The sequence below is a fragment of the Microtus oregoni genome, unplaced genomic scaffold (assembly GCF_018167655.1).
Source record: "Microtus oregoni isolate MIOR12 unplaced genomic scaffold, Mior012 000023F_ref0000262, whole genome shotgun sequence".
Lineage (NCBI taxonomy): Eukaryota > Metazoa > Chordata > Mammalia > Rodentia > Cricetidae > Microtus > Microtus oregoni.
Genome location: NW_024543082.1, coordinates 20,402,326 through 20,426,608, shown reverse-complemented (window position 1 = coordinate 20,426,608; position 24,283 = coordinate 20,402,326). Strand labels below are relative to the sequence as shown.

General features: G+C 38.3%; 1 protein-coding gene across 6 annotated transcripts in view; it reads left to right on the top strand.

Moving 5' to 3' along the window:
- Positions 1 to 24,283, top strand: part of Zbtb20 (zinc finger and BTB domain containing 20) — a 777,531-nt gene that overhangs the window by 513,742 nt on the left and 239,506 nt on the right. The window contains exon 1 of one of the 6 annotated variants that reach the window (XM_041672757.1): positions 473 to 558. The exons of the other annotated variants lie outside the window; for them this stretch is intronic. The gene's annotated coding sequence lies outside the window, so the exon portion shown is untranslated. Of the gene's footprint in view, positions 1 to 472; positions 559 to 24,283 lie in introns of those variants that run through there. 6 annotated transcript variants of the gene reach the window in all.

Here is a 24,283-nt window from a genome sequence, read left to right as displayed (position 1 = left end):
TAGAGCAATGATCTGGGCAGAAATGAAATTTTGTTAATAAGCAGCCTCCGCACGAAACCCTGGAACACAGTCTGCTGAAACTGCTCAGTGTAGCCTGTCTACTGGGAACTCACATGAACTTCCCAACAGAACTCAAGGACACGAGAGAAGCTTCCCCACCTTCCTTCTTGATTCTCTTTTTCTTTCTGTTTTAAGAGAGGTAGTTTCAGGAGACATGGCTGCATTCTGGTGTGGTGCAAAGTTTTCCGTCGGGAGACAATAATGTACATTCCTCTGGCAGGACGGGATAGTTTTTTTTTTTTTTTTGGTGTGTGTGTTTCTCTTGCTGTTGTTTATTTATAAGACATTTCCTCTCAGTTAGTGGAAGTTAGATCGTAAGAGGCTCCAGTGATTTTCCTTCCACCACCCCCCTCCCTAATTTCTGTGCTTCAGCACTCTGGAACACTGTGAACTCACCAAACTAATCAGAGCAGGGAGCTTAACAGCCAGGCCTGGACACTCTCAAGAGACTGTGCTGCTTCTCAGCCGTCACTCCCTGGATCAGGAACCACAATCCTGGTGAGTGGTGAGGTTCCAGAATTTGATGTAGCGAGGATTCTATTCTTGGTGTCTCTGAGACAGGCAGGAAATAAAGGGTATTTTAAAATTTAAAAAAAATAAAAAAAGCCTGCCAAACAATCCAACGGTGATGGCGATTTTTAGTGTGTACAGCTGAGCACCCTCTGGACCGTGGCAGAACCTAGAGGCCCTGCTCAGGAGCAGCCTGCAGGTATCGGTCTTGTACTGCCACATAGGGCTGTCAGCCTTGACATGCCTAGCAAACATGCTTGTGGGAGGAGGAAGGTAGGTGAGGGACTGGGGCAGGGAGGAAGAGCTCAGGGTGGTAGGAGGGGGAAGTGAAAGTGGGAATAATTATTCCTCTGAAGTTTTCCTCTGTTAACTTCTGTTCTGAGTAGCTGTGTCGTGCGCAGGCAGAGAGAGTAGCCAAGGCAGAGAGAAAATCTGTAGTAGTTGTAAGCTACAAGAATGTTGCTCGTGCTCTCCCTTTAGAAATCACCTCTTCAAGTCCTGGTCGCTCTTAACTGTTAGGAGCCTCTCCCCATCTGACCTTAGGAAAACGTCATGTGTCACGCCCTATTCTTTATTTCTCTCTATTCATGCTACTGAGCAGAAGAATGCAATGAGACTCCGTATATGGTTCCAAGGAAATTTATCATCTTGACAAAGGAAACTGATGATTGTCTTCACAATGTTAAACCCAAATATAGTATTGTCCTCAATTTAAGAGACCAACTGAATGGGCTCTGGGAAGTTGTCAAAGGAATGGAATGGGGTAGGGGTGGGGTTGTAGCCTGTCTGATATGTCATAGTCAGTAGGGACCTTCCACATCCTTCTTGGTGATGAATACCCTCCCTGAAAGGGAGCTGCGGAATGAGGTTTAGTCTTCTGCCTTCAGGTCCCTACTTCAATTGCTATTCTAAAGATATTCTGTTTTACTGTGCTTTCTCATCTTTCTGAATTCAAGAATCTGACATGCTCTAAAAGATTAACTGGGAAAAAGAGAAAACAAAAACCAAAACAACATGGTGGCTATAAAATTATTTGACTGTGTGGCATCATCTGAAGTGAATTGCTCTTGGAGGGGGAAGGAGTCTTTGATGTTCCCAATATGGTTCTCATGGCTAAAACTTCCCAGACCCACAGCTCAGCCTAAGGGCCACTTACTCGACGTCCTTAAATATTTGGAAAGAGATGCCACTTCATTGTTTTCACTGTCTTTGCTGTTCACAGATTGCTAGTAACACATTGCTAGAGTCAAACTGCTTTAATAATAGTTGACTTTACAGATAGGTGTCTTGCATGTCTTTATGTATGTGTGTATATACCTTTGTCCAAATCGGTACAGTGATTCCATATATTGATACTTACCCTTGGAATTTTGTTTGCTGGTTTGGGTAAGTTGGATTTTTAATCACAGAACTCGTGCATGCTCATATGGCCAACTGCTCTACAGACACCATGTGCTGCTACAATGTCACACAAGGATTTGTCAGTGACCTCCAGGACAAACCCAAGTTCTAGCACAACTCCTGTAGTTTCCAAGGCTCATCAAATTCCTTAGCTGACATTGTAAAAGGAAGCTACTTCAATTAAGTTAGGGCCAGAATGGGAAAGCCTCGTGTGGTATAGACTTCATTTATATTAGCCCATGTTAGTAACTACTGCACTACTTATGTGGACAATCTATTGTGAGACATTTTTAGTTTATTTGTCATTTTCTAAAATGGTGAACAACAAAATGGTGTTAAAAAACTTTCAGGCCGGGCGGTGGTGGCGCACGCCTTTAATCCCAGCACTCGGGAGGCAGAGGCAGGCGGATCTCTGTGAGTTCGAGACCAGCCTGGTCTACAGAGCTAGTTCCAGGACAGGCTCCAAAACCACAGAGAAACCCTGACTCGAAAAACCAAAAAAAAAAAAAAAAGAAAAAAAAAAACTTTCAAACATGAAGTTGGGTGCTGGTGGGGCTGGCCTTTAAATCCAGCATTTAGGAGTCAAAGGGAGGTGGATCTCTATGAATTTGAGGCCAGTCTGGTCTACAGAGCAAGTTACAAGAAAACCAGGACTATTATAGACAAAAACCCTGTCTCAAAAAAAAAAACAGTAAGTAAATAAATAAATATTTGAATATTACTGAAAAAATGTATGGAGTTCTTAGTCCGTGGCCACCCAGAGCTACCTAGTAGTCTGTGACTCTCTCTGCTATGATTCCCAACTGCACAGACTTGAGAGAGAAACTTAGTCTCTGTGGGCTACACTGAAGACAACTGGGTCTATTAACACTTGGAGACAGTTTATTCTCAAAAACTATGACTGTACATAAAAAATTTGTAAGCAACTTTAGGCAGAGAGTGTAAACACATTTACCTAACATTATGTCCCAAGAAATTATATTTTATAAATCTAATCTGCTAGAGAGATTTTCTTATAGCTGCTAGGATCTAGAGTTCTATATGGTTATTAAAAATTGTCTTAGTGAGTTGATAAGAAGTTAGAATCTGATTAGTACATATTTTGTTGGAGGGAAAATGATGTCTTTGCATAAGCTGACATAGCATAGCCGTATTCATATTACCTGGCTTTTTCCATTCCTATATCAATAAGCCTTTAATAACATACTATAACTAGTTGCATTTTTCAGTGTTCATATGGAAGTTTTAATTTTATTAAATTAATGAAGATTCGTGTTTTAAAATATATTTTTTCTTGCAAACAAATGTTAGATGGGATTATTTCCTATATGTTATACTCATTTAATTAGGCAGTAACAACTATACACAAGTGAAATTGCTAAATAACCAGATTATGATTGCCCCATTAAGAAATTATTCTATCTTTTCTCATCCTTTTGGCAAAATTAATACTAAATGAAGAAATTGTTCTATTTGTGCAGAAATGGTTTGGGGTATTTTCTGTGATTCCATAGGAAAGACACATGCTCTATATGTTATAACAAGTTTTTGGAACATATATATGATTGAGTATGTATGTTAACATATAAATGTATGTATATGTGCAAAACCATATTCTTACATTTTCAAAGTAAGATTTTATCTAGTTTTTCTTGACTTTGAATTTCACACAATATTTTTAAACTGGCCATAAACAGAGCTAAGTTGACATTTTATCACAGTGATAATACAGACAATTTATGTAGTTATTTATGAACAGTATCTTCAAATGGGATGATCTGATAACTGGTAAATTTAGTAATTATCCTTGATTAAATATGCATGACAGATTGTAAACCTAAATTCTATTCTGCAGAACTTCAAAATATTAATTGTTGTGTTTAAGAAGTAGCTTTAAAAAGTAGAAATAAATTAAATGGCTAATAATTAAAATTGAGTCTGTTTAATGAATTCAGTTTTGTAAAACTTAATACATATACAAATGACCTAGTTTATTCTTTTATTCCTAGCTATTCAGTTGTATATTAAATGCGTTAATACTGTACTTATATATTAGCATCAGAATATAATTTCCCAGATATCCTTGCAAGATATCCAGTCAATCAGGTCACATTTTCCCTGTGAAGCTTTCCATGATAAGCCAAGCTAATGATGATATGTCACTGATAGCATTTTTAAAGGCAGCAGCCGTCACTTATCTTATGCTGCCTTGGATTAGAAATCTCTGTATAGACAGAGAGTATTATATTTTATGTTTGTGTGTTCTTCTCCTTCTAAACAATGTCATGGTGCCTCAGTCTTAATAAAGGAGCTGGAAGATCAGTGGCTAGCTAGTGGATGAATGAATATGTGTATTCATTGGCTGTGAATATCTCTTACTTGCCTTAATGGCAGAGCATGTCTAGCAAACAAGTCAATAGACCTTTCTGTCTGCATCCCCTTACTAGATCTTCTGAGAGCTGCAACTGTCCTAGAGAAACTGAGGTGGTTTCTCTAATCCCACAAAAATTGGGCCATTTCTAATGGAACATGGAGGTCTTCAATTTACCGTAGTTCCTTTCATTTTATGGGACTCTTATTAGGTCAGATACCTAACTTGGTTAGCACATGCAGTCTGAACATACCGTATTACGTGTAATGATCCATGTTAGCTGGAGCTTCTCCAGGTTATGAATATGACTCTCCCCTTCCTCAAAGTCCACAGCTAAGCAGCCAGTCAGGTGGAAATGCGGAGGTGCATGAACTGGTTCTGAATGCTGGGAACTAGACAGGAGAGAGGTGGAGCAGACGGGCAGCACAATAAAGAGCAGGGGCAGGAGGACAGGCAGCCAAATCATTTGCACTGTCTTAACAAGCACTAATTAAATGCCCTGTTTGAGGTAAATAATAGCTGAACATAGCCAAGTTCAATTGTTTCTGATCGATGAGGAGAGAAATTGGTAGATTCACTTGGTGCTGCTTCAGTTACTAAGCCACAGCCCTCTGAGACATCTTCAGAGAAGGGACATCAGTTGAGTCAGCCTCTAGTGTGCCATTTGCTGTGTCCTCATTCCAGTACCCTGTATGATGCCCTGATATAATAAACCAAACAGTAAGTGTATATACTATGAATAAACATAGTAAACAATAACTAAAAGAAAAATGTATCAGGTGGATTTTAATCTAAACTGTTGGTGGTCAATCAGCAGGACAATCTCCAAGCTGTATTTGATCCTGCTTTCTGAAAACGGTTTTCCATTTCTAAAAATGATTGTTATTGTGTCCATGTGTGATATATAAGTGAGATGCTCACTTTTGTATTTTTTAAATTTTCTCTCTGTACTCTTTATTAAACTGAATTCCTAGATGTAAGCAACCAGGGGAGAGGAAGAAGTTATTCTCATAATGGATCTTTAACCCTTAAGCAATGGAAAGTTAGCTCTGCAGATATGCCAAAAACTGAAATGTTTTTATTGGTGAATTTGTTTTCATTTGGGAGTTAACACGTAGAGGACATTTCCAGTAGCACAAACTTGGCGCCAAATAGCCTGTGCATCCTCAAGCTACAAATATCACATTCACCTTCCAGTTCCTTCTGGCAGGATTTGTAGTCTGATGGCCTCTTGGTAGTGTATACAAATCACTCTGAGGGACAAAGTTGTACGAGTGCCTAATCCACTTTTGAAAATGAAAGAAAAGGATCTATTTTATGAAAAGCAGGAAATATGGAAGGATATAAATTGTAATAAAAGATATTGGCACCTTCACCTCCTGCTAATTGCCTCCCTAGTCAAGAGGAACAAAATGCTGTAATAAATGTTACAGCTACATCATGATCAGAGTACAAAAAATTGTCTACATTTCAATAGCAAATTAAAAAAAGAAGAAGAACAAACCAGGTAGACTTAATTTAGGCTTCTAAATTAAGGGACTCATCTGCTTCATTTTCCTAAGAAAGATAATGGTACCCATTTGACTGACTTGCCAGTATTTCTGGAGGATTAGAGTACAAAGTCTGTTTCTCCATTATAATCACTAAACATACTTTTAACATTCATTCTTTTTTCATTCACAAAATACTTTTGAATCTGTATTCTATTCATTTTTATTATAGAAGCTAAAGATCGGTTGATAAACAAATACTCATTGAGGACCTCAAACTATATAGACCACACACTTCCAGGGCTGGGGATTCTAGAGTACATAAACAAAGAGAAGTCTCTATTCTCATATTATAGACTGTCTGGGAGAGACACATGAGGAAATTCATATAGAAAGTACATGACTTGTTAGTTTTAAGTGCTGTGGCGAGCAGTTAATCAGGACAGAGAAAGATGGGACTTAGGTTGTCCTTTAAAATTGCATGGGGATCACATTTGAGAAAAGGCTTCATTGGAAGCAAAATTTTGTCAATTCTGTACAAGTGCATCATCAATGGAACTATCTAGTGGAAAGGACTTGGACAAGAATAGTGTGGTTGAGTATAGAAGTTTAAAGTTTAAAGTCACTGGAGAACATGGAGAGTGGGAGAGGAGTGGAAAGGTTGGTCAGCAACCTTACAGTTAGTTTGGAGGAAAACCTCCAATGTACAATGTACTATTAGAACAATGGGTGACTGTAGTAAGTTACTATACATTTCTGGAAACTAGATTTTTCTGGAAACTAAAGTTTTCTCACCGTAAAGAAATGATTTAAAAGATGAATATATTTAGCTTGATTTAATCATTGTATGTATATATATATGCAACATATATGCATATATAGTTACTGAGACACTACATACTCTGTTCGTATGTACAGTTTTATATTTTCATGCAGATTTTGAGAATAAATTAAAAAAAATGAAATCATTAAAATTCACATCAATAAAATTATATGCAGTGTATAAAAATGAATATACCAGGCAGCCTGAGTAATAGCAAAGATCGAATGGAAAATAGGCAGTGTGAATCTGATCACTTAGCCTAGAAGCATGCTGATGTTAAGATGATAGTTCTGCTATCAACTGTACAAAGATTAAGTAGGGTATGGCTTTAAGTACAGGAGGGACAGATGGAGAATGAGCTTGAGATAATGTTATACACTGATAACTTTACTGAAGGATGTTCAAAGAAACAGGCTCCAAATATTGTACAGCTCAAAATACCCTGGAGTAAAGCATCAAGGAAACATCACAGAGAAGGTAGCAAACCCATGCTGGCTGTGAAGGATTCTCCCAGAGGGCCAAAGAGAAGGAAAGAATTTGGTGATAGGAGCAGCAGGGGCAAAGGCTCTTAAGTGGGGAACAGGTGACAGATGAGGAAGAGTGTTGGTGATGTTTACTTGTGTGGTGGGGATACAGTGCTGTGTATGTAAGCAGAGAACAATCATGGTGGCCTTGATTGTCTTTCAAAGATGCTTTTAACTTCTTTCAGCATTTGGGGAGCCATTAAAAGGTTTCAAGTAGAGGTTAATAATCATTGTGTTACAGAAGATCACCCTGGCAGCAAAAAGGAAAGGATAGATTGGAGGAGTGGGACAGGAGAGTAGGAAAATGAGTTAGGGGGCACCTTAAATTGTTGAGTCAGGGAACAATGAAATCCTGAACTAGGACAGTAACTGTGGGAATAGGCATAAAGGAGGAGACTTGTTCCAGAGATAACTGACAGAATGGACACAAGTTAATAACCTCTGCGCCTGGCATGAAAAGAAGGAGGAATTCTGGATTGCTCCCAGGTTCCTGCCTTATACAACTAAACAAGAAAAGCTGTGAGGAGTAAGTCATGTAGGATGGGGAAGATGATAAACTTGCTTTTGAATGTGTTTAATTGTTGGGGGAGCACCAGACTCATGTCCAGTAGGGAGTTGGGTTTACTCAGGAATACTGAAGCTGGATCAGCGACAGAGATACATGCATAGCTGCCTTCTGAATCATCAGTATCATGGTTGAAGTTCAAATTATAAAATGGATATTTCTCAAGGAAAGTACAATGAAGGAAAACAAACTGGATCGGACTACTGGAGTACACCATGTTTATGAAACAGAGAAGAAAGCCGAGCCATCAGAGATTATCACACACTTTTATCTATGTGCCTGTCACTGTGCTAGCTATACTGGGGAGGGGAGCAAGATGAACAGCCCCAGAGCCTATCCCCGAAGCACACATGTTTTGCACGAACATAAGAGGTTAATGTTATTATCAACACCAGCCACAGGGCAATACTAATAATAAACATCCAAGTGTAACAAAAAGTCATATAGAATCTTTAATTAGACTATTATAAATGATAGGCAAAAGTTTGCTGCCTGCAATTTTGCCATAGAGTTCATTTCTGATTTCTCTAACGCTTGTATGTGTATGTTCCAGTGTTAGCATGGGTTCAAGCTATTGGCAAAACAAGCCAGGTGTAAATTATGGTAGAATTGAAATCGATAGTGCTTTGAAGCATTGGAGTGCCCAGTTCACATCAGGGCGTGCGTCTGTGTTCACTGAAACATGGCTATCAAGTGCACCCCGAGTCATTAGATGTGTTATCCAGTGAATAACAGCATAATGATATTTTAGCAGAGCTGCCTTATGATAAATTCTGCTTTAGTGAAACCCCATATACAGAGCAATTTCTTCTGGCCGTGTATATTGCATGGCAAAGAAAGGATATCCTGCTGCGTATCAGAAGGCTGTAATTTCATTTAGGGGTTCTATTGACATCGTAAACTGCAAGAGCAGAGCTCAAGTGGCTATTTAAGTCATAGGAACTTCAAGCTAAAATTACTGCCTAGTCCTAATCGCCACCTCCAGGAGACTCTTGCCTATACATATAGGCTTTATGTTTCTATCTTTGTGTCTATAAATACTCAATCACTCCAGGGGATGAAGTGACAAGCTGTCCTAAAATATAACAGGTATCTGTCACCTTTGCAGCTGATACAGGCTTAAGGGCTAAAAACAGTTTTATTATACATTGAAGGTCAAATGATAAAAGGGACCCACCTCTCTCACAAACCACACACACACACACACACACACACACACACACGAGCACGCACACACAAAAGACCTCACCGTCTGAGCAGCTGGCTTTTCTGTTTTAAGACATATCTACCTAGTTCAATATTAGGCTTTTGCACACAATCACACTAGAAAATGAGGGATTTCTAGATCATCATCTCCCCTAGCCTACAAGACCTGCTCCCCTCATAGCTCTTCCAGTTTAGCTGTGTAAGGAGGAAACATGGGAGCCTTCCAAAACTCCTTCTTTTAAGGCATCCCTAAAAGTTACTAAAATGTGTTGGTTCTGACTCTTTTTAAAATGTGAGTGTATGTGCAGTACGTGTACACATGTGTATGTGACTGCGTGTGTGGGTGCAAATGCGTGTGTGGAAAAAAGAGGTTGGTATCAGGAGACTTCCTCCATTACCCTTTACCACATCCATTGAGGCAAGATCTCTCAGTTGAATCCAGAGTTCAATGGTAAAGGACTGTTCTAGCCCACCAGCATGCTCCAGGACTCCCCAGCCTCCACTTTCTAAATGCTAGACTTACAGACAGAATGCCACACCCAAACCTGGACTCTCATCATCACACATACTGCTTGACTGCTGAGCCACCTTTCCAGCCCCTGGCTCTGTTGATGATTAGCACCCTCCTCATTACCACCTATTCCTGTTGTACAGGATCATGTGTTAGAAAAAATACAGTATGTTCACAAACAACATGCATACTCCTTCCCACCTGGAAATACCTGCTTGGTCCAGCTTTGAGATTGCATTTTTACCCTACTTGTTAATTTCCAAGAACACATAGAAGGAATTCAGCTTTGACTGAGGTGGGCTATTGACTGATTTTAGCTTTAACAAATTTCTAATATATCATCTCATTGTGGGCCTCATTCCTATTATCTACTTACTGTGGCTTCAAACATCTAATTGGTTTTATCCTTCTAATTCAATAAATAAATATAGAATAAATAATGATTGAATGGATACCCTTCTGTTAGGAGTCTCATGACATAAATACTAAGTCTGTTTGCTTTAACATGCTAAATTCTGACGTCACTGTCTACCTAGGCCATTCTGCCACTTTCTTTGTTATTCTCAGTCTTCCAATCCAAACTCTTCATTGTTCTTGTCTTCTTATCTAATGTGAAACATTCAATAGACCCAGTTAAAACAGGAGGCCTGACCCCTTTGTGCATCTTTTTCTTCAGAAACTATGAACGCCAACCTAGAGCTGTACTCCATATGCCTATGCATGTTTTATCCCATGCGGAACTTGAATCATTTTACAGGTGGTTCATAATTCATTTGTATTTTAATCAGATGCCCTTGTCTCTAACTGTTGTATTAGGAGTGGTGGGGCTGCGTCCCCGGCACCCCGACCGCCTGGCTAGCTTATGCCCCGAAATAACAAAACACAAACTGTATTCTTTTAAACACTGCCTGGCCCATTAGTTTCAGCCTCTTAACCCATTTCTAATAATCTGTGTAGCACCACGAGGTGCGCTTACCAGGAAAGATTCAGCATGTCTGACCTGGCGGCTTCATCACGTGGTGCGTCTGCCCGGGAGAGGGGAACATGGCCTCTCTGAGCTCAATTCTTCTTCCTCCCAGCATTCTCTTCTGTTTACTCCACCCACCTATGTTCTAACCTATCAGGGCAAGCAGTTTCTTTATTTAATTAACCAATGACCTTCCCCCATCATCTAACCTTGATTCCATTCTTTATAGCATGTTATCCATATACCCCTTTTCTGTATTTGTTACGTTTTCAGAAAAACATAGAAATAATAAGTGGGATATTAGCCACATTGATGAGAAACAGCATTTAACCACCTGGATAGACTGTCATATCATTTATTTGCCAGCCACACTGATCCTTACCTTGGATCTCTGATGAACATCAGAGACCTTTGGCCCTGAACCTCGTCTCAGGCTCCCTGTACCTACTGCTTCCATATGCTAGTGCCAGCAACATCCAGAGCTTTACTAGTGTCAAGTTTAAATGATCAAAATCAATATTAGCATAGCAGTGTGTCTAATAGCAAACAGCCATAGGAGAAAGGAAGACCCATCATTGTTAACCATAAAGTCACGGGCAGTTACATTCTGACATGTATTTATTATATTTACTTGATTGCCACTGTTTTTCATGAAAAATGTGAGAAAAGATTATAGAAGAGGTAAAATTTGAATTTAGAAAAAAGTACTAAGTTGAACTTAATTAGTAATTGTCACAATAATTAACAATGCTACTGATTATCAAAGACACAATACCTGCTCACAAGGATAGTAGAGCTTTTATAGTTTTAGTGCTAAGATTAGCAATTACTTCCTAGAAATATCTTGATGGGATTGTTAGTCTGGTATTTTGTACCAAAGGAGCACTAAAGAATAGCAATGAGCTCTCTGGGACTCTGATGATAGCGGCCCACAGTATGTGTAGAAGGCTTGGTGGTAGGAGGAGGACTTCTGCTGGAGACTAGTTGGTTAAAAAGTGAAATGTCATTTAGAGATAAGGAAACATGGATCCAATGTTATGAGTTGTGAACACACGGTAGTGGGAAGGAAATTCAACCAGTGAGAAGGAGGTGGTGTTTAGAAGCGAGGAATTTAGAAACAAGGTCCATGTTATTGAATGTTGGAACCTAGATTGGCAAAGTCAGATCGAGTCTAGTATGCTTTATTTGTGTGTGGTGATAGCAATGACTCTTTCACAGAATACAATAAGCATTTTTTCAATAATAATCCTTTTATAGGCATAGTCAAAGAGCACAAAAGCAATGTTCAAGGAGTTAACTTGCCTGCACTGTAAAGTATAGACTGAGAAAGTTGAAGCTAGTTAGAGACTCTGAATGAGGAGCCATTGCAATAATTAAATTGTAAAGCAGCCAAAACATGAATACAATCACAATTGGGAGATTAAAAAATTAGATATTTCAGAAAACAAAGCTCTTTATATGTCTATTCCTTACCTTCTCTAATCTTTGTCATACCAAACCCTAACTTTGACACTATCATACTTCTTAAATTCTAGAACCCTAACCCCCTTTGATAGGATTTTCATGAAGTCTCTTATTCCTCCTGGGACAGAGCTAGATTAGGGGTTAATCCCCCAGACTTGCTCAGACTTCCAACAGATAGTGACTCTGTTCTGTCATGCCATTAAACAAATCTTGAATTTTTTCAGCTTGGAGCATAAACTCAGTGGCAAAACAGATTCCTCTCCAGTCTCCTTAATGATTTTCTGGGTTACTTCACAGATCCTAATTATAATCAGTGTAAGTTTTTTCCTCCCTTTCTTCAGTTCTGCTAAGTAAGCAGCCAAAAGAAACTTCAGGGGACTATACTGCAGTAAGGATGTCAATACCACCTCAGACTCTTGCTATTACACCTTAGACACAGTCAGGCATTCCCAGGGCTTTCTGGGATGTAACACTCATTGCCTTACTTTTATTGTGTTCATACATCATGAACTGCATGCATCCAGTTTCTGTTTCTTTGTACAGGGCTAACAGTTTTTGAAGAAGAAAGATTTGGTGATTGTATAATTTTAATGTAGAACTCTCAGTTGCAAAAAAAATGTATATATGTTTTTCTTGGTTTCTAACATAAGGCAAGAAGCCTATTTTAAGTTGGTTTTAATAGGTGTCATTCACTACTTTCTTTCTCTGAATTACATGTAGATATGATCATGCATTTTTCTCTCTATCTTCGATGGATCTAGCAACATATGACTTATCGTAGAGCATGGAACACATTTGTTGACTTTTTAATTTCATGTATTTTGAACATGGACGGACCTCTATGAATTTGTTTTAAGTGCTGAGCTCCTAATATGGAAAATTCTTCCTTCTATATCAATTTATTTCTCCCTAGATGTTGAGTTGCAGATATGTACTGGGCCTAATTTTGTCTACCAGTTGAGGCATGGAATTTGAATATAACTTTGCTTGTCAAACATGGTTGTCTGCATAGTGCAGATTAGCATCATATATAGGAAAACTATTTGAAAAATTAAAGAAGGACTTATGAATAGAAAACTCATGGGCCTACCATGGAATGGCGTATTTCTACCTAAAACTGATATTAAGATCTGCATATTGATATTTTTCACACACTTGTAAGTAACAATTCCTACTCTTAGTTTGATATCTATTTAATAGCAGTGTTAGCTAAAATACACTAGACGTAAGCACATGTTAGTGTTTCTTTATGTTTCTTCCTAAAGGGTAAGAAAAGAGCCTGATGTGCCGATGAAAAAATTTGGTGTAATGGGACTTTCAAAGGGCAAAAAACAGATTTTCACTAAGATGGGCAGTTCCTTTTCCTGCTTACTTCTGTTTGGTTTATATCATCATCATCGTCATCGCCATCATCATTATCATCCCTGAGATAATAAAAGACAGGCTGGTTTTCCTGTAGATCACCTCTGGTGGCATAGAAATGAGTAATCTGATCAGTGAGATGACAGTGCAGTGAAAATGGCTGAAGAACCTCCCTATGTGGTTAAAGAGTATTGACTAAGCAAATACTTTTAACATATTTAATTAGAGGTCAATCTTGGGAATTGCAGGTTGATGTTTCTGTGGGAATGAGCTAGATTAATCCTTGTTTGATATTTTGTTATTGATAAATTACTAAAAATGTCAGTGAATGTTTGTCAAGCTATTTTAAAGAAGCCTGAGTTTGTGGTTTACTGTGAGTCTGAACCAACTTCAGAGGCAACAGAAGCAGTAAAATGAGGTAAGGAATGAAGGGTCTATGAGCTGATGTGACCAAGGTTTGTCTGTGGAATTGTTTCCCAGATATTCCTGATCCCTATTCACGAAGTCACTTGTGAAGTATGTACAGTTCTGAGTCTCCCTGTGGTGGTTTGAATGAGAATTCCTCCGCCCAGAGGCTCATATACTTGAATGTTTGGTCTGCAGTTGGTAAAACTATTTGAGAAGGATTAGGAGGTGTGATGTTGTAGGAAGTGTGGCCTTATTGGAGGAAGTGTATGATTAGGGGTGGGCTTTTAAGTTTCAAAAGCTCGAACTAGGGCCAGTCTTGCTCTCTTCCTGCCTTCTACCCTTGGATCAGGATGAAAGCGTCTAGCTTTTGCTCCAGCACTGCCTGCTGTCTACCATGCTTCCCACCATGGTGTGCATGGACTACCCTCCAGAAACTCTAACAATTACATGCTTGTTTTATACGTTGCTTTTGTCCTGATGTCTCTTCCTAGCAATAGAAAAGTAACTAAGACACTACCTTAGCCATAAAGAACAGGAGCTTTCAGTGAAGACTCTTGGTCTTTGCATCTCAAATCCAAGGAGCCATCTTGCCAGCCCAAAACTGATTGCTTATTCTAGGTTCAAACACTTACACATCCAGAGAGGGCAGGAAAATTATACTTTCTGACTAAATATAGGGGACATAGATAAAGTGTTAACATATACAAAATGACCGTGGCTGAGGATCACTACAAAGCTATATAGAAACTGCTTGGCTGGTCAGAGAAGATGACTACTTGTCCAGGCATCTAGTGCTGCTCCGGGTTCACAGCAAAGATGGAGAAGTGTCCTGGTAGAGTTCATGTTTCTATTCTCCTTTGTCGGCTCAGCATGTCTCCTGTGTAAATACACATGTGACTGTGGCCTCTGCACTCATTCACACTTGAGGGAAGCCTGTGGTTTCCTTTCCTCCCTCCATTTTAGCAGTGGGCTGCCTGCAACCTTTTGATCAAGCTGACTTTGTACGTTCCATGACTGAACTCAGCTGTGCCAAACATCCTTGAGGAAGTTGACATTTGTGTACTTTGAAAGAAAAAAAAAGAGAAAAGTGAATCCCAACTGCTTCCTCCTGCCCTTTTGATTAAGAGAATGGTAAGTCAGCAGGAGAGGTGGTGCTTTTCACAAGCAGGGGTGTGCAGCAACTGATTGGTATCTTTCTTTGAAAAAAGTGGGGAAGATTGATGTTAAACAACACTAATCAGAGTTGATTACGGGGACTGAATGAATTCATTGATGGGAAGGAGCCATGCTTCCAGAGACAACAAAGGAGATTAGATAATAGTCGGTGGTGTCGTATTGGGAACAGTCTGCTCATTGCTGACAACCAGGAATCCATGCCCCTCGCTCCTTAGCCATTTCTTGAAATAGGCATTTGAGAGTAGTAACTGCAGTTCTCTGTCGGGAACATTCCCTACACTCTGCCTGGATGCCTCTTACTATTCATTTGGCTCTTGTCCTCCCTGACACAATGGCTCAAGTGTTTCTTCGTCCCAACGATGGTGGGCATTAAGCCTTAGCTCTAGTCCTTTAAGACATTTTATTGGCTATCTGAAACCACCTATGGTTTCCTTAGTGATCACACTCTGCCTTGCTCTGACCCATTTTAATATTTTCAGTTACACTTACGTGGTGTCTCTCTCCATCCACTGTGATATATACCTCCTTCCATCCTTCAAGATTCATTTCAGCCACCATCTCCTCAAAACTTTCCATTGAGCTTCTTCATTAAAAGGCAGAGCCTCACACCTCTGCTCTCCCCCGGAGATCGATGCTTAACTTAATTACAGGTGCTTATCGCTCTATGTTCTAATTAGGTAGATATTTATTTTTCCTTTTTCTCACAACACAGAAATATTTTAAAACAGTAACTGTGTCTTTCATCTTGTTATTGTAACTACTAGTAAGGTAGATAGGACATATTGGGTGTTTGGTTAGTATGAAAGAATGGATGGATGTTTCCTTCATCCCTCTTTCTCATTCTACAGTCATCTCGTAAATAAAAACAGAACTCAGAGGATGAGATTCTTTGATAGCGTGGATAACCTACTGGTTTTCTTTTTGTCAAAATAGTAAAAGAGCAAAGTAAATGAACAGTCAAGTATAGGATCGCTTACTCCTGCTCTTTCTCATGGCTTCTACACCATTCCACACAGTACTCTGACTAGACCATGAGGAAGACTCTGAGAAACTGATAGAATGAGTGATGCTGTCATTTCTAACCAGTGAATAAACATGTGGCTTATTACAAAACTTGGGCTGCTGCTATATGACAGTTAATTACAACCTGTCAGTTAAGGCGATTTCTCCTCTAGGATCGCCTCAAGTACTTGAAACACATCATCAGCTGAATGTTACAATCTGCCCACCTTAATAACCTTTTTCACCTACTAAAACCACCACATGAGTGTTTTAGGAGCTTGATAAATATTATCTACTTAATAAAGAGATACTAACCTTTAATAGTCTCATAGGTTTAAACTCAAGAACTGTGTTTTCTTCTTATATAGCAACAAGTGGACTTCTCTTATTTTCCATTCAACACACAGAAAACAAAACATGGGAAATCACCCTAAGCTTCCCAGGAGGATTTATCTCAGTTCACACGCAGAAGATTTGAATGTTATTTTAACATCTTACTGATAACTCCTTAGGACATAGGATGATTCAGCTGTTTAATAGCATACTAGGAATCTTTCAAAGATAGAAAGGGAAGAGTGGAAGCATTTTGTGGTCCAAGGAAGCCAAATACAGTTTTACCACATTTAAAAAACGTTAGCTATGTCAGCGGCTAAAACTGATGGAACCCTCTGGAGCTGAGGCATCATTTCATCACTGCTGTGTCGTTTTCATTTCACTTTTATATGACATTGTTTTTACATTTATCTTTAAATATGTTTAGTTTAATAGATAGTATTTTCCAAGTTTTAAAAATTTATTGCTCAGACTGGAGAGTTGCTCATCCAGTAAAGTTCTCGCCAAGCAAACATGAGTCCCTGAGTTCAGATCCTCAAAACTCACATAAAGAGTCAGGCACAGTGCAAGCACCTCTCTCCCAGCACTGTGGAAGTGAAGATGGGGGACCTTGGGGATGGCTGGCTGATCACTCTGGCCAAATTGGTGAGCTCCGGGTTGAGTGAGAGACTCTGTCTCCAAGTAAATTACTAAGGAAACTATCCAACATCTACCTCAGTCAGATGTCTCTGTTAACTGCTTTCAGTCTTGCAGTCCCCCTGCGTCTCTAAGGCTTGCACTCTCCATTGTGTTTTGGAGGTCATTCTGTACCAGTGATTAAGTTTTTTTGGTTGCACATTATGCCATTATGTAAATATATAATCCCCATTGATAAATAATTTCCATCATATCAAGCAGTATTCTGGTAAAGAACCTTGTACATAATAAATTCATAGATGTGCAGGTTTATCACTGAAGCATTCTCAAAATTACTATTATTGGTTAAAGGGATACATTCTTCATAAATTTTGAGAATGTGACCCAACCAGGATTAGATGTTTTTGTAGCCCCTTTAGCAATAACCAAAAGTACCTTTTTACCCCTACTTAAACAAATTGTATTTTCATTAAACTCCATGATTTGTGACAATTGTGTTGACAAAAAATGGTATCTCTGAAGTGTTCATTTTCATTTTTCTGTTATAAGTGATGCTAAGCATCTTTTGGTATATTCTTCTATAGGGTAGCTCAGCTCATCACTTTTTCTTTCTATTGATTTATAGATCCTTTGTCCTGTTAGCATCTTGGTACTTATATAATACAGTTAATAACAACGATTTCTATTTTTAAAATTTTGCTTTTGCATTTTTTGCCATATAGAAGTTTGTTTTACTTATTACTCTGTGTGTATGTGTGCACACGCATGTGTGTGTATTTAAAAAAAATCCATGAAACATGGTGGTACATTGTGGAGGCAGAGGACAATCATAAATCTAAGACCAGTGCTGGATCCTCTGTCATCATTCTTATCTGTATAAAATATGGAGAATATGATTGTTATTTCAGTAATAATAAGCAAACTAATAATTTTAAAAATATTTAAACTCTATAAAAAGTTACTTCATGAGTTCATTAGTTGGTGATATTTTCAAAATATATATAGTAATAAGCTTGGGGAGAGAGGTTTATGCAAAAATACTTTTCTCCATACACATTCAATGTTTTGTTATGTTTCTCTAACATTGCCTTTTTGACTGGGCCGTGTTGTTGCACACCTTTAATACCAACACACAGGAAGCAGAGGCAGAGGATCTCTGTGAGCCTGGTCAACAAAGTGAGTTCCTGGACTGGCAGAGCTGTTATACAAAGAAATTCTGTATCAAAACTTAAATTAAATTAAATTTAAAAACCAATCCTCTTTAACAAGTATTATAGATGCAATTAAGACGTCATGGATCACAATCCCTACTCAAAAAGCTAGCATTGGGATTGGAGGGGCAGAAATATTAAAAAGCGCACACATATTTTATCAGAAATAGTTAAGTATAATAGAGAACAATAAAGGGGGGAGATGTCTCAAGAGTATTGCAGTGAGTTTGAGACAAGCCTGAGATACATAATGAATCTTGGACCAGCCTGGGGTACTGAATGAGACTCAAAGAGGCAAAACAAACCAGTACGTAGAATATAGGCAGCAAGCAGAGAAGCACTGGGAAAGGGGCATTTTTGCAATTACCAGAACTAGAAACTCTTAAACATTTTGCAGTGACCTTCAAGAGGTGTATGAGAGGATCTCAGAGTAGACCCCGCAATGGAGTGACTTTCTGTGTCACAAATGGTATGAATCTTGTGACAGCCTTTGTCAGACTTATCTATGTCTATCCCGCTTGTGCTCAGAATTCCTATTTAGCCAACCTCACTACCCATCTTTAAGCAATGCTGAAGAATTTATCACTGATAATGAAGGACCAATGCTGATATGATTAGGAGCTGGTGAGATTCTTGTCCAAATCCTGTGACATGATTAACCTCAGAAGATGAATCATAGTAATCAGCTGAGTAGGGATCGTTACATAGGACTTTTCCTTCCAGCGCTGATGCAATGGCGTGTGGAGCCTGGAGAATCAGAGGTCAGATGCAGTGTCGGGGGAAGCAGTGCAGTTGCCGACTGCACTTTCTCAGTCTATGATTATTGACAATATTCTTTGATTGACACATTCTTCCATAATCTAGAACCGCTTATATCCTCAACTGTTGTCCCACTATTCCCTCTCACAGAGGGACTCTTCCCAATGTGTGACAACCTTTGTGATGATGTTGTTTACTTAAAATGACTTTCTTAATCTAAGATTCTGAAATACTAAGAATCCTCCAGTACTTGGCGTAAAGTATCAACCATCTGGAATCTCTATGTACTAGCCATTTCGTGAAACCATGAACCATCTCTTTTACCTAGGTGTTTATTTAAAGTATCTCGCTATTTTGCCATTGGTTGTCTGTCGCCCATCTCTATCTTTATAGAGAATAGAACATGGAGAGAAAAGGACAGAAAGAAGAATACAGGGAAGAGTAAAACAAAAGTAATTGTGAGTATATTCTGCTGAGTGCTTATGACAAAATCCTGAAAATAGTACCAGTGTACCTTGTTTGGATTTTCTAGACACAGAAGCTGTCTGGTGGTTTCCTGAACTGCCAGAGTGTACAGGGATCAACGTTTTCAGGGAACATGGATCAAGCTCTTCTTTTAGAATGTATGAGAGTGTTTTTGAGCTAATGACCCAAGCTAGCTCATAAAAGTGTGCCTTACGGTTGGATCTTGTTTCCTACGATGATCCTCGGGATGATAAACGGCAGCTACGGATATGTTAGGATCTACTGGTAGAGTACCTACCTAGTTTGCTCAAGGTCCTGGGTTTGATCACCAGCACCTGTAATATCAGAACTAGGATATAAAAGCAGGAGGATTAAATGTTTAAGGTCATTCTTTGCTACATAGTGAGTTGGATGCCAGCATGGGCTACATGAGACTCTGTTTCATCTCATCCCACTCCAAAGAAAAAAAGATAAGAACATGAATACATTTAATTTCGATTTTATACCCCAGTAAGTTTTATTTGCTATTTTAAACATTACTTTTTCCCAAGGTCTGAGCAACAGATGATTTATTCTGTAAATTCCAGTTTTTCTGGAATTATGAGGTGTGCCGAGAGAAAGAAAAGTTAAGGAATTAACTTATGTGAAATTCTAGATACGCAAGAAAAAAGCAAGCTCTCAAATGCAGCAGGTTGTTGGCATCTGGTGCATTATGGGAGTATGAGCTTCACCCTAGTCAGTAACCCGACACACTCATATCTGATGAGACCAAAGAGAGAAAATAGCTCTTCAGTCCCAGAGTCAGGTTCAGTTATGAGTTGAAGGTGAAGTCAGAACTATTTAAGGTTTTGTTTTATTTATAGGCCTCACTATTAAGTGTAGGGTTTCCAAGAAAGTAAAAGACGAGTTTCCAACCCTGAAGCCTTCTCACGGAATGAGTATAGTGAAGCTAATACAAGTATCATTAGTACATATGACTGAAAGTTGTAATAGACTTGCAAAATGAGCACGTGGGATCTCACCTAACAGTTACGCTTACATGAACAGAGTTCTCAGTGCAGCTAGGGCCTCAGTGAAACACTGCTGATGCATAAGTGTCCCTCTGGGCCTTGTAGCTGGACAAGAGGGAAGGAAATTACCTTGAAAACTGCTGGAATAAGTCAGGACTTACCAGACCAGGGAGGCTGAGGAAAGGGAACAAAGAAGACTTGAAAGTCTCACTAGCCCATGGACTACTCCTGCAATCTCCCAAGACCCAGCCTCTGCCTGAACCCTGCCTGCCACCAAGAGTCATCACAATCCCCATTGTTGTATCTTGTAATTGCTCTGTGATTTGAAAATAGAAGTTCGGCCTATACATTTTCATAATCATAATCACCTCCAGAGCACATCCATTATGCAAGAGAGAGCTTTGTGATAATGATAATGCTTTATTTTAAACATACTAAGTACTATCATCATATTAGCTCACTGAGGTCCCACAGTAAACCTCTGATGGATGCTATTCATTGTAGAGTTGAGGAAAATGGAGTCCTAGAAATATTTTACATTGTACTTGGAATCCTGTTTGTACTTGGAATCCTGTATGCTGTGCTGTTTCTCTTCTATATCTGTTATCTTACACAAACATGCATACACACACACACGAGTGGGGGGAGAACATACGTGCCATAGGCATGATTTAGACCTCAGCACCACGGTGGTGATGAATGGTATCTAGAGTGTATATGGGAGCAGCATGTGGAGCTCTTTCCACACACCATACCACCTATGGAATATAAAGACCTTTTTTCCCCTGATTGAGAAGAAGATAATTTACAATCTAACCACTCCATACCACAGAGTCAGGATTATTATCAGATGGGAAATTACAAGGTCTTTTTTTTTATTTTTTGATGTTATGCTCATTCAGTACTTTCAGCTTTCTTATAATTAACAATTGCATTTAGATAACTTAATTTGTAGATTTTCATTATATATTACATATTTTCCAACATAGAGAAAATAATGAGAGAAAAAACATACATCATGACCTTGCAACCAAGTAACTATGTTGTTTACCTTTAAAGCATATGATTAAAAATAACAGCAGAAAAAATACATAAGTAGAAGTAAAATTCTCCTTTTGACCCTCCCATGTATTTTATGATACAAGTGCATTCTATATCCTCTGAGTAAAATGTCTATGTATTTGTCAGTATATAAATGTCTCCTCATTTTATTTAAACAAGAGGTTATCCCATCTATGATATCTTGCAATTCTGTCATGTAATGATTTTTTGTCTACCTCCAGTTACATAATGAGAAAATTAACAGCCATTATAGAGTAATTGCTAGATTTTAGTCTAAAATCACCCCATACCTCTTTACTGTATGATCACAGAAGAAAGTACTGTCCTAGAAAGTAGGTATATGTGCATATATGTAGCATATCACAAAAGATTACCTTGAGCCTTAATGCTGCAGGGTAAAGCTTAGCACTGTAAAATTTCAGGGTGGCCACAGGCAAAGCAGATAATGTGCCTTTGTGATCCTAGATGGATTATGGTCTCACATGGAAGTTAGCATAGTTCTGGAGACTTTTAATGCCTTCGCTGATTACAGTGTCTGAGATTTTACTGCAATTTCCATCTGAGTTAAAACTGATTTTGTCTTCAAAATAAAAGCCCTTTTAAAGGGGGGAAATAACTATTTTTCCCATGTCAGAAAATCTGAATCCTTCCTTTTTATCTCCTAACATAAGAAAGAAAGGCAGTAAGAAATCACTGAAAAGTTGACGCCAAAAACAAAACTGTTATTGAGTGTTCCAGCTACAGACATTTGTTCTTAAAGTGCCCAATGTCAGTTCTCAAGGCAGAGAAAAAGAACAAGATGCAGAAAAATACTTATACCAAGGCTTACTGTAATTCTAGTAAAAAAGCAGTTGGAGCTTTGTGAAGCCATTTTGCTGCATATTTTTAAAAATCTGCCCATAAACTTTTAAATAGGGAAAAATTTTGTTTGTGGGCATTGGTGAGATTGATCTGAATAAATGTGCAAGTTGTACATATCTAATACAGAAAAGTAAATGAACAAGCAAGCCACATTCTAACCTTGAAAGTGTGACTGCTTTTAATGACACAATGTATCAAGGTCAAGAGAAGATGCCCTCAGCAGATGGAAGACTTTGAAAGTGAAAAACCCTCATTTCCATTTCTAATGTATTGAGTTGCACATGGTTTCCAAGGAACACTTTGTTGTTACAGTTAAAGCCTTGCCTCATTTCTGATATTGTCATGTGTCATTTCATAGCTTTACCTAATGCATTTCCCAACAGATGTTTTCCATGGGAAGACAGGGAAAAAACTGAAAAGGTAAACCCGGTAGATGTCATTACTCTCTGTGAGACCCTGGAAAAGAAACTAAGGACACAACTAAGGCTTGGCAAGGACTAGACATTATACCACCTTGACTTCTAACCTTTAATCTATATTAAGATCTGCTTAAGCAATGTTTCCTGTGATTATTTGTATTTGTGGTTCCTTACTTTATTTTATTTTGAATTTAATTTTTGGCTGAATTAAGCATTATTTGTATTTGAACCACACTTCATTTAAGAATAAATAGTTTTACAAAGCTATTCTGCAACGTGCATCTCACTTAACTTTTTAAATATACACAATGAAATGATTAAAGGTGCTGCATTTTTGGGTAGCACAATGCATCTCGAAGGCTTGCTCTTCTTTCCTTTGTAAAGATCTCTGATTGAGCTTTAGGGATGAAATGCCATGTGCCTTCCTGTCGGCCTTATGGAAGCAGTTTTTTTCCCATTTCTTTACCTACTTCTCATTCTGTGTTCTTTCTTCTTTCTCTTCCATTCTCTCTCAGTTTCATGAAAATTCATTTATCTGTGACATTTAAAGGCTCTGTCTGAGAGGTGTCTGGAGCTGTGGCCGGCTGTGTACATCAATAGCTTCTTAGGATCTGGCACTCTGTCAATATTTGGGGGCCTTGATAACCACACTTAAATGCAGAGCCTGGCAGCCATCAGGCTCTTAGTGCCTCTGGAACAAGTCCGAATGAGTGCATATTAGCATGTCAGAGCTTTCACAACTGGCGACACGTGGTAGACAGTATGCAGGCATCTTCCATGTGTCTTCTGCACCTTTCAGTGTTCCTTGTTTATAGGATGTCATTTTCTACTATATATTAAAAGTATGTCTTCAAAGGATACTCTTGTGAAAATCTAAGTAAAAGATGCCATTGTACAATCTGCATTTGGTATGCTTTATAATATATGAGACAATGATATATTGGCAATATATATATATATATTGGCATTATATTTTTAAACTATATCTTATCACCAAATTGGATATTACTTATTGGATATAACTTTATTATATGTAAATAACACTTTTTAAAGCCTAACTGTAAAACCAAAGAGAAAATTCTGTGATATTTGGTCCAGAGTTAATAGCTATTTCTAAGGCTGATGGGACCTTCTGCATGGAGCAACTATCCTTATTTTGTGTTTTTACCATGTTTTGATAAAGATTTATCAACATGAAGAAGGAGATTAGTGAATTGAGAGATAAGGCTGTCCCATAAAATACAAGCTATTTATAATTTCAAATACTTCACAGTTCCCTTCTGTATTTAAGTGAAATGATGCATTTATTTATTTATACATCGAATCATGAAGCTATTGTCACACTTACTTTCCCATAACCTCTCCTAAATTGTGCATTGGCCTTTCAAGGTCTATGAGAAAGAACAATGTTAATAGGACATCTTAATTACTGAACTATTATGTAATATTGGCCCATTTTATAAGTGTCCATTGCTTGATATAATATTACATCTGGAATCTGAAGTTTAAAGAATGGGAGAGTTCAACAAGTGTCAGTCTTTTCCTGGATTCTTATTTACAATCTAAGAGAAGTGTGATTGACTTTGCCAAATTGCAAAGGTTTAAGTTATGCTAAGACCATAATTTAGGTTTCTAGATATCCAAGAGAATAATAACTTTAAGCCCTTAATGCTCTTTGATGGATTCA